Source organism: Cavia porcellus, unplaced genomic scaffold (genome assembly GCF_034190915.1).
Source record: "Cavia porcellus strain 051 isolate PalLab524CR breed Dunkin Hartley unplaced genomic scaffold, mCavPor4.1 scaffold_46, whole genome shotgun sequence".
NCBI lineage: Eukaryota > Metazoa > Chordata > Mammalia > Rodentia > Caviidae > Cavia > Cavia porcellus.
The window spans coordinates 3,488,962-3,507,332 of record NW_026947529.1 but is presented as its reverse complement, the minus strand read 5'-3'; positions in this window follow the sequence as shown (position 1 = coordinate 3,507,332).

Here is an 18,371-nt window from a genome sequence, read left to right as displayed (position 1 = left end):
AGGGACATAATCAGTAGTGAGAGATGACACTTTCAAACCTTGTGGGCTGGTGTCAGGTGTACACAGGATACAGAATTAGAGGTGAATTCCATGAAGGGGTGGCGGGGAGGTGAACACAGTGCACACAAGCCTGGTTCCTGCTGTATGGTGGTGGAAATTACACTCACCTCTTGGACATGTTTCCCTGGTGGCATCATGAGGGAGCAGACGTTCATCAGATCAGCCATCATTATGTTCCCTAAGCATCTGAATTTCTTCTATGTATTGGTGTTGTGGCCTCAAGTCAGGACCTCACACAGGCTAAGCAAGCACTATGGATGCAGATGCACCCTCAAATCTACCAGCACTGTGCCTACATTCACACCTGTGTGAGTCACCACACCCATGGCAAGGATGCTCAACTGCTGACAGCTCACCATCTGATGGCCAGCTCCTGAGTAGGCCATTCTTTGAGAGTGGGTCAGACATAGTGAATTTTGTTCTGGTTTCTATTAGCTGGGATGCAATTAAGCCCAGGTCCTCACGCATGGTAGGCAAGTGCTCTGTCTTGAGTTCTCTCCCCAATTCCTTACTTGTTCTTAATAACAGAACATGGCAGATGTAATGGGATGTGACTATCAAGGTTCACACATAAAATGACTGTGACCAACCTCCTGCTCTCTCCCTCCTCTGTTCTTCCTTCCTTCCTTCCTCTGTTTCATTCTGTCTTCCTCTCTAAATCTCTGACTATCTCTGCATTTTCCCTGAGGAGAGGCTGACTCTTTGCAGAGAAAAAGGGTAACAGACAGAGGAGACATCAGACCTCCATACTAACTCTGTTCCTGCCTGTTAGCAAGAGAGAGAGCCTGAGAACAGATTCTGCCACAGCAGTGTTTCCACTGAGACTGCAGCCTGGTCAGAAGAAACTATGGTGGATCCCCCAGCAGCACCTCCTAAATTCCTGACCCACAGAACCTGAGAGAACTGAAGTTTACCTGTTTGTACCTAAGTTTGAAGCCACACATTCATCAGTGGTCACTGATGCACTATAGCAGATGTGAGATTCTGCCCCCACCCCTGTCCCTTGCACACTCCTCCCCTCCCTTATTCTCACCAGGCCTTCTGTTCTCACTTCTCTTCTCTTTCTTGACTAAAAAAAAATTGACTTTGAATCTCTAAATTGTTGGTCCTTTGTTTTCTGAGGCATACAGAACTCCAGCCATCTAAACCAAAGCAGAACTACACATAGGCATATAATAATCAAGATCCCAGAAATCCAATATAAGAACAGAATATTAAAATCTGTCAGAGACAAGAAACAGATCGTCTATAAGGGAAAGTCCATCAGAATTACATCAGACTTCTTGGCACAAACCATCAAATCGAGAAGAAAATGGAGTGAATCATTCCAAGTCCTGAAAGAAAATAACCTATGGCCCAGATTGATGTATCCTGAAAAGTTTTCCTAGAAATTAATGGAGAAATAAGATGCTTCCAAGATAAAGAGGAACTGGAAGAATTCACAACCACCAATCCCACCCTACAGAGAATAATATAGGACTTTCTAAAGAGAGAGAAATTCACCAAGATTTCAGGAACAGTGGTAGAGCGGCCACAATGAATGGAGCAAAAAGCAAAGGGAAGAAGACAAATAGACAACTGATGACAGAAAAAGAGAACAACAGAAATGAGACAGAGAAGGTTGGATATAATTTCTAATGCAGATGTCCTATATACACTAAATTAAGGGAAAAAAAGAGAATCACAGGCAGAGTGGATCAAGAAATAGGGCCAACTGAGATGCTCTTTATAGGAAGTATAACTGACCTGAAGAAGGGTATTTGGACCAAAATTGAATATGAGAAAATAGAACTCGATATGATAGGGAATGAGAGAGTAATAGGGCCAACTGGACCAGTATTTATGGGTAGGTTGGAAAGAAAGGCTTTAATAAGTAAAGAAATATAACTAGAGATCAAGTCCAGGAGTGAGAAAGTTCAGAAACACTTAGATAAATAGCAGGTTGCCCACACAATATAAAACCAAGGGTGTTGGGGAGACCCAAAAATACACAGTACACCCTGGGGGAGTGAAAGGGGAAGAATAGACTTTAAAAAGACAGAAGAAGATATTGCTATAAGTGTATCAGGAATTAAAACCCATATTGCTTGTACCACTCTGTTTAGATAGAACTTATTCCATCCCAGTTTTTATACAAGCACTAAATCTGAGGGCACAGATAGCTATCCTAAAAATATCAGGATATAGCACAGTAATCATCTTTAATTTCCTGTTAACTTAAATCAGATTCCCCTATAACTTATACTGTTATATCATTACTGAATTTATTTAAATCTGATTTGTTTGATTGCTTCTTGTTATTGACTATTTTATTCAAAACCGTTAGGTTGATAGTATCATCAGAGTGTAGACAACTATACTGAAAATAGAAATGATTCACTATAATACCCATTCTGGCTTGTTTAATATCTGTTTTTATAGCTCTACACTATCTACAAAGTTCTATTTCTGTTAATACTGTTATGCAGTGATATATTCAATTATACTTTATCCAATGATATAGCCATTTTTATCGATGATAACAAGAGACAACACAGTAACCATGGCAGAACTCCTTGTACAGCAGTTTTATATGTCTTTTTAGTTTTATGTATCTCTAGGATTATGTTTTGCTCTGTCCTGCTTTGTTCTGTTTCTCCCTCTAATATAGAAAGTGTAGTAACACATGTTAAGATGCATGCTTCCATAAAACCTATCAATAATGTAGAAGAACTGATTTTATGATACATGATGAAATGAACAAATACTTTGAAGGAGAAAAAAGGGGACTACAGTACCCAGTGCTGGTTCCATAGTGTCATGATGTGAAATCAAGCAATACTATTAATCTTCAACTAGAGTGATTTTAATCTGCTTTGGTTTGTTTAAACTCAACATAAATGAAGATATGGATAAATACATACATGTTTAAGTGTATAGGATTGATTGCCATATTACTTTGTTTTCTTTAGACAGTTGAACAGAACTATTTGCAGTCTCCCTGTTTGAATTCCCTTTTATATGGTCCACTTTTGTATCTTGAACAATTATTTGTAAGAGGACAATAAAACACACAAACTAGTGATTTATTACTGTTTATTCTTTAATTTGAATGTATGTACTATTTATGCCTGCTTTCTGTTTTGTTTTGTCTTTCTTTAAATAAAAATAAATTTAAAAATATAAATAAATAAACAAAGTCCCTTAGCAGTTAGATTGGTGGACCAAGCTCTGATTAATAAATAAGAAAGCAGCTGTCTGGTAACGTTTTTAACCAGTTTTTATCCATTGATTAGAGACCTCAATGATCTCCAGATCACTATAGGAGACACCTCAAATAAATTTATGAAATTTATTCCTAAATGTTCACATTGGTCATTATCAAATGAAGTAATACATATTTTTGGTTTGATGATGCGTGTATAAAGGTTTCACATGGTTATGACAGTTGATTTTAATCAACTATATGATGTATTGCATATATTCATAATTCTGGATACATAAGACTCTATGATTGTAAAATGGGGATTACTTATGGTAACAGATTTTTGTCTCATGTGCACACCTTTGCTGCTAACAAAGACATGTGAGATTCACATTCAACTAAAGATCAATAAGTTGTTCAATAATACAGAAAATCTTCTTGTGTTTTAGAGAAGGGTGATTGACTGAAAGGGATATTTTATGTCAAAACAAGAATTTAGATTATTACAAGATTCTCATGATTGTCATGATGCAATACTATGTATGGTTCTGATTCCTGATATATTATGTAAAATATGCAACTGTTAATACTGTAGGTATTCAAATGCTAAAATGTCCATGGATAGAAGAAAATAGGATTCATTTAATGTTCTAAGATGTTTCATCTTTAGATAAAATAGTAATATTACATTTACTGCCTCTAATATACTGTATTGTTACGAAAAACTTCTTTTGGATGTCTGACAGCTAAGGTTTGGAAGCCAAAACTTAGAGAAACAGATGAGCTAAATGGATAGCCAATATTTTGGCCCCAGCCCTTTAAGATTGGTGGACACCCAGGATATAAAATAACCTCTGATTGCATCATCCTAAGATATTCAGTGAGTCCCTGGTTGTCTCATCAAGGAGATGATGAAACCACAGAGGAAAGTCACCTTCAATGCAAGGTGTGCCTAAGAAGAGTCACAGGAGAAAAATCTCCCAAGCTTTCACAGAGAGCAACGTGGTGAAGCAATGATTGTGACTCTTCTAAGTGGCTGACACTGACAGAAGAGCCATGAGTTGTTATGAATGGTTCTAAGATAACTCCTGAGAAGACCTAAGTGACCTTGATAGGAAGGTCTTTTGGCAACTCTTGGAGGTGGACTAAATGTCTTTTGCATAATGGATGTATATGAGTCCTGGGGGCCAGGGGTGGAATGTCATGGTTTATGCCTGTGTCCCCCAGGCCTCATGAGTTTGCATTGTGCATTTATGATGGTTCATTATCTAGTGCTCGGATTGATGGTGTCAGTCCTAAACCCACATTGGGGTGGAGCCAGGATGTAATTCAATGGCAGGAAGAAGGTGTGTCTTGCTTTTTGCTGGTTCCTCCTTGCTCTTTGCAGCCTCCATGCACTGTAGCCCAGCCATACCTGTCTGCCTTGGAGCCAACTGAGTGTGAACTGAAACCTGCAAAATCTGTAAGAAATAAATCTTTCCTTTCTGAAATTGGGCTTCAGGTATTTTGTCTCAGCAACAAGTAAAAAGTAATTAAGACAGAATTTGGTACCTAGGAGTGGGGTCTTTTGCTGTGACTATTCTTGACCATGTTTTTCGAGAGGCTTTGGAAATGGCTTGTGGGCAGAGTTTGGAAAGGCTTGGACATGTCACCTGGATGCGTAGAGCTGGAGCAGCTTAGGCTGTTCTGTAGAGGGGATTCTGGTCTGAGCTCAGGAGACCAGAAGTCTGATAGAGGGCCTGATGAGAAGAACCAGGCTTGCGAGGTTTCTGTTGGGAAGAAGGACTGCATTGGTGGTTGGACTCCACCTGATGTGTGTTATGGCTTGGCAGAAGGTTTGTCTGCATTTTGCTACTGCCCAGAGACTTTGCTTAGACTGAGACAAAGGGCAATGGACTGATTAATTTTGAAAAAGTAATTAAAAAGCAATCAAACCTTGAGGCTGTGGCATGGATATTGTTGGGGGCTTTTAGCCAGATTTATGTTGCATATCAAAAGCAAAGAGATCAGCGGGATAGTGTACAATGCTGTGAGTTTGGCCAGAAGGAAAATTCCAGGAAGACTGTGGATTGCAAAGACAGAGTTGAGATTTTGATTCCTGAGGAGAAACAGAGAGATAAGAAAGATGGCCACAGGGCATCATAGGAAGGTGGTCCCAACCCTGTGCAGCCTCACTGCAAAAGTGAAAGAATTTGCTCAGAGGGAAAAGCTGCAGAGTGCCATGTTCTAGAATGGGAACAGAAGCCACTTGAGGTTCCAGAATGGTGGCCCCTTTGAGAAGCTTTTCATCACAATCATGTAAACAGAGCTCTGCAATCCAGGCAACTGACCCCTATAGCCAAAAGACAGAAAAGCGTAGGTACTGCTCCAGTCAGCAGCAAACCTTGGTGGCATCCACAAGGTGCTGATTTTAGGTGCAAGGAAAATGCACAAATTCTGAGGCAAGATGGCATCCATCTCAATTGCAAAGTGCCTGGGAGGCCAAAAGGTGTGCCCCTGAGAGGGCAATTTGTGAAGACGTAAGGGTGAAGCCAAAGGTGCAGTGGAGACTGCAGATGTTTGGAAAAGGCAAGAATGTGATAGATTCAAGGGAAGCTGCAAAAAGAGAGCAGAGAAGATTTAAGAGAAAAGCTACTGGGGTTAAAATTGCTGGAAATGCCATGGGGGTGGAATTACCCAAGCATTTTGGAGTTTGCAACCAGATTGCTTCTGATGCTGAACATGGAATTCTAGGACTTAATGTTCACCCTGCTGGACTTCTTTTGTTTCCAGTACTTTATATTCCCATTCTTGTAACTTTTGGAACGGTAATGTTTACCTTGTGCCTTTGCATTTGAGAAATGTTTAACCTTGTTTGATTTGTACAGCGGTTACAGTTAAGAGTTTGCCTTAGTTCTTGGAGGAGACTTGGGAATTGGACTGTTCAGTAATGCTGAAACATAGGATGTTGGCGACTCTTGGAAGTGGACTAAATGTCTTTTGTATAATGGATATACATGAGTCCTGGGGGCCAGTGGTGGAATGTCATGGTTTATGCCTGTGTCCCCCAGGCTTCATGAGTTTGCATTGTGCATTTGTGATGGTTCATTGTGTAGTACGTGGATTGATGGTGTTAGTGCTATACCCACATAGGGGTGGAGCCAGGATGTAATATAATGGCACGAAAAAAGTGTGTCTTGCTTTTTGCTGGTTCCTGCTTGCTGTTTGCAGCTGCCAAGAAATGTGGCCCAGCCATGCACACCTGCATTGGAGCCAACTGAGTGTGGACTGAAACCTCCAAAAACTGAAGAAATAAACCTTTCCTTTCTCAACTTTGGCTTCATGTATTTTGTCTCAGAAACAAGTAAAAAATAACTCAGACAGTAGTTAATGCAGATCTCATGTTAGCTTGGCTTTGGACGTCCTGGAGGAATGTCTGGCCTCTGGAAGATATAGTGCAATGTAAACCCTTGGCTGTGGGAGAAGCTAGGATCACTAACATCCTCTGACAATTGCTGGCTATACTGTTAAATGGTTGCTGTTATGAACTGATGGACTATGATGAGTTTAAATTGGAGTTCTCCTCAATGCTTCCCCACCTTAAGCTGGCCACCCATCCTGGGAGTCCACAAAACAAAATAAGAGAGAGTTGTTGGAAAGGGTTGAAGATAAATACATGTGCAGGGCTGTGGTGTGGCCTGGGCATGATTGAATTGAGAATGAGGAGACACCACAAGGAACAAGATAGGCCACAGCTGAGGCCACCTAGAGACTTCCTGAATAATTTTTCTTAATTAGAATCATCTGTTGCTCTGTGGGTTCCTTGAACCTCTCCCAGGGGCCTGCTCAGGTTTTTACCATTGTCCACTCACTTCCTTGCTTGTTCTGATTAAATATGGGCTGCCTAGTGACAGGTGGCTGGTTGCTTAGCAGAGTTATGAGTTCTGAAGAAGATTTCACTCTTCCTGTTGCCCTCAAGACAATGCCACTTCTCTCCTTCTTTTGGTCCTTTGCTGTGCAATTTTTGGGGGGCTAGATATTTAGGCATAGGCTCCAATAAAAAATTAACTTCCAGATAGGATAACTGTAAGTTTCCTGAAAATTTTGTTGCATGTAAATTTTCTTTACCTGTAGATGGATGTGTTATTATCAACAAAGATTTTGCTAACTTATCAACATATGCTTCCTTATTAACATATTGAGGGGTATTATAGTGATTTCTCAGAAGGCATGATTATACACCTCTTTACATCATTGTGAGTATTCTGCATAACTTTTCTAAGTCAGTACTTATAAGTGAAATTGGTAGAAAATAACGGAGGCCTCCATCAACTTGCTAAGTACTATGTAACATGAGTCTCGGTGTTTCTAGCAGTTCATTTGTTTTAACCATGAATTCCTGACCAGATGCCAGTTATGCCTGCTTGGCACAGAATGGATTGTACAGGAAATTAAGTGGTTTTGATCTCCAAAGAATTGCTGGAGTCAAACTGAAACAGGTAAGTGTTAAAAAACTGTTAGGGTTTACATAGATTAAAAACTCATTTACATAATTAGTTGAAGAATGAGTTGATGCATTTGGAAGATTATTCAGAACATACAGCTAGCTGAATTATATTAGATATTTATTTCTTTACTTTTATACAGGTACAAAAGACCTGACTTATAGAATTTAATATAAATATATTCTTTATCTCATGGTTTCCATGAGGGATGTATGATTTTGACTGTTTCCAAAGCATAAATATCTTGGAAAAAAGGGAAAAGGAAAAGGTAACATTTTATGAGATCAAGAAGCCGGAGACAGTTTCAGAACCTGAGAGGAAGGATCCAGAGACCAGATTTGGTTCATGGGTTCCAACACACATGGCTGCAGTTTATACATATAGAAGCAAGCATAGTAATCTCCTACACATTTCTGAAGCCAAAAGGTGTTAACAAATGGATCACCAGGCTTTAGGGAATACATGACTTCTAGGAATATTAAAATCCTGAAGAGTGTTATACTGAGATGCTAAAAATTAAAATAATTGATTAAAAGATAATTAACAAAAATACTTAAAAAGATAGTTATTAGTAATATTATCATTCTACTGAGCTCATTGCTCTAGTAACCAAGCACCAACCACATAGTTATAAATTAACTGACCACGTCATTCTGCTGTTCTGTAATGCATCATCCCCCCCACCTTAGTGACCTGTGTGCTATGTCAAATTTTGTTCCCCTTGTAAGAGACAAATGATGCTGTGCCAACCACTGTTCCCTTTATGAGACACAAATGTTCCTGAAATTGGCAGACCAAGGGCTATGAATTGGCCAACCACCCCCTGTGAAATGCCTCTGTCCTCAAGCAAAGGGGAACAAAGGCCCACCTTATGTCTGTTTCTCATCACTATGTACTTACTGATCAATGAGCTAATCATAAATGAACTATAAAAATCAGTCAAAACTCTAACTCAGTTGCACAGCTTTGCAAATTCCATTTGCACTGTGTCAATGGGCCAGCTAAAATAAAAGTGCTTCTTTTAAAAAAGATGTCTTTCCCCATTCATCATCTTGGGGTCTTGCCCCGTTTTTTCATCATGGGGCCCTGGTTTTTTTTTTTTTGAGTAGAGTACAACAAAGAGCTGAGTGCCAATTAGTGACAAGGGAACTATACGGCAAGGGGAACTTAGAGTGTGAAGTCCTTGGGTGTCCCTGCCTCACCAGAAGGAAATGTTTAATTGGATTAGGTATTTGGTTCCATTTCAGCAATAATTGTCACCCCCATGCTTCACAATATGATCACTTTCAGAATTCAGCATTTTTATGAGCCTGAATGAGTAGCAAGCTTGTCTTGGAGAACTGATGCTTGCTTTTATTTCATCCTTACTCTGTTGCAGACCATTACTATCATTTAAATGTAATGTCTTCACTGTAACTGTGCGCCTTTTGTGTTCACATACTAGGTTTCTTGGTGGAAAATTAATAGAAATGAGTGAAAATCATGAAAATGAAGTCTGTTGCCTCTAACACAGACTTTTGAATCTCTGTTCTGTTGTGTCCTGTCCTGGCCTGTTCTCAGAATATTTTCTGACATCAGTGGATTTTTATTCCTGGAGGATTGAACGTGAATCCTGAAAACATTTGCAGCCCATTTTGGAAAGAGTCCACTGATCCTTGAAAGAAAGCAGGGGTAGCCATGAAATGGCAGGGATAAATAAGAAATTTAGAGAAGACCTAACACCATCACTTCTCAAAATTTAATGAAATCGAATGGGAAATTGTACTTCTCAGTTCATTCCTGGAAGCAAGCATTACCCTGATAGCAAAACCAGAGAACAATCCAAATAAGAAAGAGAATTACAGACCATTCTGCCTAGTGAACATTGAAGCAAAAATCCTCAATAAGATACTGGCAAACAGACTGCAGAATATCATCAAGAAGATTTTACATCATGATCAAGTGGAATTATTCCCTGGTACTCAGGGGTGGCTCAACATACATAAATCCATAAATATAATACACCGTATTGTCAAATCCAAAAGCAAAACTCATTTGATCACTTCAATAGATGCAGAAAAAATTTTGACAAAGTCCATCACCTATTCATAATAAAAAAACCTACAAAAATTGGGAGAGATGATCTTTATCTCAATCTGATAAAAGCCTTTTATTACAAACCAACAGTCAACCTCATACTAAGTGGACAAACACTGAAAGCTTTCACTCTAAAATCAGGAACAAAACAAGGATGCCTACTGTCTCCACTCTTATTCAATATAGTCCTGGAAACTAGCTGGAGCAATTAGACAAGAGAAAGAAACAAAAGGAATAAAGATAGGAAAGGAAAACCTTAAAATATCATTATTTGCAGAAGACATGATACTCTACTTAGAAGACCCTAAAAATTCCACCAAAAGACTTGTAGTTTAAGAAGCAAATTCAGTGATATAGCTGGTTACAAAGGCAACACTCAACAATCAATAGACTTCATAAACAAGAATAAAAATCTCATGGAAAGAGAAATCAAGGAAACAATAACTATTACAATAGCATCCAACAAAATGAAATACTTAGGAATCAACCTAACGAAGGATATAAATGATCTCTACATTGTAAACTACAGTACTCTCAAAAAGGAGATTGAAGGAGAGATTCTAAAATGAAGAGCTATCCCATAGTCTTGGGTAGGGAAATACAGTATAGTGAAAATGACCATACTTCCAAAGCTATTGTACAGATTCAGTGCAATCTGAATCAAAACTCCATAGCCTCTGTCCTGTTGTGATGCCACACCTGGCCATCGGTGTGCAGAGGAGGAGCTAGGCAGATCTGGGGTGCCCTCATCGGCCTCTCTGCGTGTCTGGAGGACTCTGGATATCTAAGCCCAGACTGTTGGAGTCCCCCCAGGCTTCCAGGTGCAGTGAAGGGGAGAGATGGGTTTGAGGCTTCCACATCAGCCTCCCATTCCGGTTGCACTTGGAGAACGGCTGAGCTCCCAACGGGTGGGCCAGTCCACACTATCAGCCGAGCCCAGCCTGTTTTGCGGCCACGCCTAGCCATCAGTGTGCAGAGGAGGAGCTGTGGTGATCTGGGGTGCCTGCATCGGCCTCTCCGTGTGTCTGGAGGACTGTGGATATCTCTGTAAGCAGGGAGGGACCACAGGTTCCTGAGGCACCGCGGCCTGTGGTGAGTACCCTAACGCGGCTGCTATTGAAGAACTGTGGAGCTTCCAAGGGGCAGGTGTGTGCACAGTGTCCCTGAGGCCCAGCTTGTCTGGAACTGTGGAGTTCTGAGCAGGCAGAGGAGGGCCACTGGTTCTGTAGGCCCAATGGCTTGGGGTAGCGTGGTGCCAGAGTCTCAGTAACTGCAAACATAGAAGGGGATTTTCAACAGATCCTGAGGAAGGTTTCAAATAACACTTGAAACACAGAAATATAGGAAAATGACAAAACGAAAGACCAAATTACAACCTCAAACCTCCAGCCCATCTCAAGAAACCCTAGGAGCGATGTATATAGAAGAAAATATATCCCATCCACCTCATATATTGGACACAATAGCTACTGAAATTGACAAGCAACTCCAGGAAGCTTTAAAGAAATTCAAACTCGAAATAATCTCCCAGATAAAAGAAGAAATGATAAAAGAAATGAAAGAGATTCTAAATATATCTAAAGAAAACACAGATAAAAAATTGGAGGAACTAAACAAAAAGATAGAATCCCTAGATGAGCGATATAAGAAATAAACAGAATACATAATGCAGATGCACAGAGATACACAGGAAATAAAAAACTCCACTGAAAGTTGTAAAAACCGCCTTAATGAAAATGAAGATAGAATTTCAGACTTGAAGACAGGATTGCAGCTAGTGAACAGGAAAGGAAAGATCTTTTAAAAATAACAAGGAATCAGGAAACAACAATTCAACAACTGCAAGACGATGCAAAGAAAAATAACATAAGAATGATAAGGATTAATGAAAAAGAAGGAGACAACATAAAGAATGTCAAGAGGATATTTAGAGAAGTAATAGCTGAAAATTTCCCAAGCATGAGATCAGAAACTGACATCAGGATCAGTGAAGCATATAGAACTCCAAACAGTCATAACCAAAATAAAACTACACACAGACATATAAAAATCACCATCCCAGAAATTCAACACAAGAATAGATTATTAAAAGCTGTCAGAGAGAAAAGACAGATCACTTATAAAGGAAAACCTATCAGAATCACAGCAGACTTCTCAGCACAAACGATAAAGTCAAGAAGAGCATGGAGTGAAATATTCCAGATCCTAAAGCAAGATGATTTCCAACCAAGACTGATATATCCTGCAAAACTATCATTCAAAATAGATGGTGAAATGCGATACATCCATGACAAAGAACAGCTGAAGAACTTTATGAACACCAAACCAAACCTGCAAAAAATATTGAAAGACAGTTTAGATACACAAAGGAAAAAACCACTAAGCAAAGCAAATAATTAAACAGAACAGAAAGATAAAGATGCAGCAGCAGAGAGATAACATTCCTACAATTAACCAGCATTTAACAGTAATAATCATTAATATAAATGGTCTCAATGCACCAATCAAAAGAAACAGACTAGCAGAATGGATCAAGAAACAAAATCCAACCATATGCTGTTTACAGGAAACCGATCTAACCCAGAAGGATACTCACAGACTGAAAGTCAAAGGATGGAAAACAATTCTTCATGCAGCAGGAATCCAAAAAAAGGCAGGTGTAGCCATTCTGTTTGCAGACAACGTGAACTTTAAACCAACCATGACCATAAAGGACAAAGAAGGTCACTACATACTCGTAAGAGGAAAACTCCAAGAGGAAGAGATAACTATCTTAAATATATACGCACCAAACTCCAGAGCACACAGTTATATAATACAATTATTAACAGAAATGAAAACTCAAATTATCAGTAACACAATTGTAACAGGAGACCTTAATACGCCATTGACACCAAGGGACAGATCAACCAGACAGAAAATGAACAAAGAAATAACAGAACTGAATCACACCTGTGAACAAATGGGTTTGATAGACATATACAGAATGTTCCACACAACAACATCAGAATACACATTCTTCTCAGCAGTACATGGATCATTTTCTGAAATAGACCATATATTAGCTCACAGAACATATTTAAGCAAATGCAAAAGAGTTGAAATCATCCCTTGCATGTTATCAGATCATAGCACTCTGAAATTAGAAATTAATGATAAAAGATACTGCAAAAATTCCACAAACACATGGAAACTGAATAACACACTCTTGAGCAATCAGTGAGTCACAGAAGAAATTAAAGAAGAAATTAAACAATACCTAAAAAAAATGAAAATGCAGATACAACTTACCGGAGTCTGTGGGATGCAATGAAAGCCATTCTGAGAGGAAAATTTATTGCACTGAGTTCCCACATCAGGAAATCAGAACTAATACAAATAAATAACTTGATGCTACACCTCAAACAGCTAGAAAAAGAAGAGCAAGTCAAGCCCAAAGCCAAAAGAAGAGAGGAAATTATAAAAATCAGAGCAGAAATCAATGCAATAGAGACTAAGAAAACCATCCAAAGAATCAACGAACCAAACAGTTTGTTCTTTGAAAGAATAAATAAAATCGATAAGCCCCTAGCCAACCTTATTTTAAAAAGGGAAGAAAAAGCTCAAATTCATGCAATAAGAAATGAAAAAGGAGAAATCACTACAGACCCAATAGAATTACAGAAGATCATCAACACCTATTTCGAAAACCTCTATTCTCAAAAGTTTGATAACACAGAAGAAATAGACAGATTCTTAGAAGCATATGAAGTACCAAAGCTAGATCAAGAGGATGTAAAACTGTTGAATAACCCAATCTCTGTTAATGAAATTGAAAATGTAATTAAGTCCTTACCCACCAAGAAGAGCCCAGGCCCAGATGGATTCACTACATAATTCTACAAGAAATACAAAGAAGACCTAATGGCGACACTCCTCAAACTAGTCAATGAAATTAAAAGGAAAGCAATCCTTCCTAAGTCATTCCTGGAAGCAACCATTACTCTAGTACCAAAAGCTGAGAAAGACCCAACTATAAAAGAGAACTATAGACCGATCTCCCTAATGAACACAGATGCAAAAATCCTCAATAAAATAGGGGCTGGGGATTTAGCTCAGCGGCATAAGTGCCTGCCTTGAAAGCAGGCAGTCGTGAGTTCGATCCCTGGTACCTATAAAAAATGAAAAAAAAGACAAAAAAAAAATTGGCAAATAGGATCCAGCAAATCATCAAGAAAATTATACACCATGACCACGTGGGATTCATCCCAGGCATGCAAGGATGGTTCAACATATGCAAATCAATAAATGTAATGCACCATATCAATAAAGCCAAAAATAAGAATCACATGATCATTTCTATAGATGCAGAAAAAGCCTTCGATAAGGTCCAACACTTATTCATGATAAGAACTTTACAGAAAATTGGAATAAATGGTCTTTACCTCAATATAATAAAGGCCATTTATGACAAACCAACAGGCAGCATCATACAAAATGGCCAAAAATTGAAAGCCTTTACTTTAAAATCGGGCACAAGACAAGGATGTCCTTTATCACCACTCCTATTTAATATAGTACTGGAAGTACTAGCCAGATCAATTAGCAAGAAAGAAAAATAAAAGGGGTAAAGATAGGAAAAAAAGAAGTTAAATTATCATTGTTTGCAGATGACATGATACTCTACATAGAAGACCCACTAAACTCCATTGAAAGACTCTTAGATACAATAAATAAATTCAGTAATGTGGCCGGATACAAAATCAATACTCAGAAATCAATAGCATTCCTATACACAAACAACAAAATCACAGAGAGGGAAATAAGAGAAACTGGACTATTCACATTAGCAACCAAAAAAATGAAATATTTAGGAATTACTCTTACAAAAGAAGTGAAAGACTTATACAGTGAAAATTATAATACACTGAAAAAGAAAATTGGAGATGATCTCAGAAAATGGAAAGACATCCCTTGCTCATGGATAGGAAGAACAAACATTGTGAAAATGGCCATTGTCCCAAAACTGTTATACAGATTCAATGCAATCCCAATAGAAATACCATCAACATACCTTATAGATCTAGAGAAATCACTCCTAAATTTCATCTGGAACCAGAAGAGACCTAGAATCGCAAAGGCAATTCTAAGCAGCAAAGACAAAGCAGGAGGCATCACAATCCCTGTCTTGAAGTTATACTACAAAGCAACAGTAGTAAAATCAACATGGTATTGGAATCAAAACAGGACCAAAGATCAATGGAATAGATTAGAAGATACAACCACAACTACAAACACACTCAACCACCTTATCTTTGATAAAGGAGCCAAGAAGGTTCATTGGAAGAACGACAGTCTCTTTAATAAATGGTACTGGAAAAACTGGCTCTCCATTTGCCGAAAACTAAAGCTAGACCCATGTCTATCACCATGTACTAAATTAAAATCTAAATGGGTCAAAGATCTGAATATTAAAACAGAATCACTAAATTTATTGGAAGACAAATTAGGTAGAAACCTTGGAGACATAGGAGTAGGTAAAGAATTCATGAACAGGACTCAAACCACACGGGAAATACTTCCCAGAATCAATAACTGGGACCATTTCTTATTAAAAAGTTTCTGCATGTCAAAAGAAATCTCCAGCATAGTGAAAAGAAAACCCACAAACTGGGAAAAGATTTTAGTGAACTCTCTCTCAGACAAGGGCCTCTTGTCTAAAACATATAAAGAATTAAAGAAACTCAGACCTCCGAAATTCAAAGATCCAATCCAAAAATGGACATCTGAGATGAATATGCAATTCTCGGATGAAGAAATGCAAATGTCAAATAAATACATGAAAAAATGCTCATCATCATTGGTCATTAGAGAACTGCAAATTAAAACCACACTGATATACCATCTCACTCCTGAAAGAATGGCCAGGATCAAGAAAACCAACAACAAATGCTGGAGAGGTTGTGGGGAAAAAGTAACTCTCCTGCACTGCTGGTGGGAGTGTAGACTGGTACAGCCTTTGTGGCGATCTGTCTGGAGATTTCTCAAAAAGTTGGGATTGGAAATCCCATTTATTCCAGCTATTCCACTTCTAGGCATATTCCCAGAAGAACTGAAAGCATCATACCACAGTGATATATGTGCACCTATGTTTATAGCAGCACAATTTGTAATCGCCAGATCTTGGAAACAACCCAAGTGTCCATCAACTGAGGAATGGATAAAAAAGTTGTGGTATTTCTATACAATGGAGTATTATTCAGCTATAAAGAAGCATCACATTGAGATATTTATCAATAGAAGGGCACAGCTTGACATCATACTCATCAGTGAAATAAAGCAATCTAGCATGTGTGAATACCGAATAGTTTCCCTAATGTAAGTAATGATTCAAATATATAAAAATATGTGGTAATCATGATTCCCCATTAGGTGGCCTTGAAGCCTTATAAAGTTTTCACTCATTAATTAGAAAGGCTTTATTCTGGGCTTCTTGATATGGAAATATTTGAAGCTAGAGTATATGAAGTTTTATCCAAATATTTCAAGGAAAAAGACAGACACTATGGTAACTACTATTAAGTCTGGTTATATGGTGGTGAAGTACTAGGTTGCTGAAACAGTCATGCTTAGACCTCTATTGTTACATTGTTATGTCCTGTTTTATCTCAATCTCCCCCTTATTCTTTTAAAAAAATTATTTAGTCATTTCTTATGTTTGTCTTAATTAAGGGAAAAAATTTAAAAAATTAGGATATATAAATAGTAACTTTTTGATTTCCTATTAACTTGTTTTGAAGTCCTGTAATACTCCCACAATCGTATTCTGACTGATTAGACTCTGTTCCATTCTGTATGATAGTATCAAGTTTGAGGATATAGGCAACTACTTTGAAGGCAATAAGATTCACTAAGATGCCCATTCTGGTTTGACTATTATCTTCTTTGGAAGTCCTGTAATGCTTACAATGCCTAAGTTTTATTGGTCTTGTTCTCTACTGTTTTGTCCAACTTTATAATATCTAATGAGATAGACAATTCTTTTTAAGGAAACAAGAGACAACGTTGATAACCATTGTTGATAACCTTGTACTCTGTTCTACACCATGTGCTATGTCTATCCTTGGTTTTGACTGACAGCTTTGTTTTGCCATATTTGACTGTATTCTCTCCCCCCCCCAAAAAAAACGTAATAAGCACTAAGGAGTAATAAAATCCAAAATGTGTAAATTTTGTTGTAAAAAAGAGAGGGAAAAAAAAGGAAAAGAGCTCTAACGGATATAACAGCAAGTGTGTTTAGGGGTGTTAAATAGCTGACTATATCAATGCTTTTGGATCATTGAACACAGCTGTTTGCAGTCTCCCTGTTTGAATGTCCACCTTGTATTCTTTGATACTGTGATTTGAGCAACTATTTTCAAGATGATAATATGTAATCTATTAACAGGTGATTTCTTACTGTTATGTTTTTTTTTTGTAGTTCTGTATTACGTGTACCCATACACTACTTTGTTTTGTTTTGTGTTTTTCTCTTTTTCCTCTTAAATAAAATAAAAAAAGAAGCAAATTCAGTAATATAGCTGGTTTCAAAGGCAACACTCAACAATCAATAGACTTCATAAACAAGAATAAAAAACTCATGGAAAGAGAAATCAAGGAAACAATAACTTTTACAATAGCATCCAACCAAATGAAATACTTAGGAATCAATCTAACAAAGGATGTAAATGATCTCTACACTGTAAGCTACAGTACTCTCAAAAAGGAGATTGAAGAAGAGATTCTAAAATGAAGAGCTATCCCATAGTCTTTGGTAGGGAAATTCAATATAGTGAAAATGACCATACTTCCAAAGCTATTGTACAGATTTAGTGCAAACCCAATCAAAACCCCGTAGCAAATCTCAAAGAATTACACAAAATAAATCCTAAAACTCATCTGGAACCAGAAGAGACCTAGAGTAGCAAAGGTGATCCCGGGCAACAAAGGAAAGATAGGGTTCATCAAAATCCCTGACTTGAATTTATACTATAAAGGTATTGTGATTTAAAAAAAAAAAAAGATGTGGTACTGACAAAAAACAAAACAAACAAAACCAGACCCAAAAATCAAAGGAACAAATTAGAAGATGGAGAAACAACCCCAGACCACTAAACCATCTTATCTTTGACAAAGGTGCCAAACAGAGTCATTGCAAGAAAAGCAGCCTCTTTAATAAATGGTGCTGGAAAAACTGGCTCTACGTGTTCTGAATATTATCTTTCAACGTGTATTAAGCTAAGATCAGAATAGATCAAAGACCTTATATTAAAACAGAAACATTAAATCTGCTGCAAGATAGAGTAAGTAAAACTCTTGAAGACATTCATGTAAGCAAAGTCTTTATGAAGAAAACTTCAATTGAACAGCAAAAATCAAAGAGAATTAAGTGAGAATCTCACCCTACTGAAAAACTTTTTAACAGCAAGAGAAATCACTGAGTGAAAAGACAACCCACAACGTGGGAGAAAATGTTTGCCAACTGTTCCTCAGACAAAGTATTACTATTGAGAGCACGAAAAACTAAAAAAATTTCAGTCTTCCCAGAT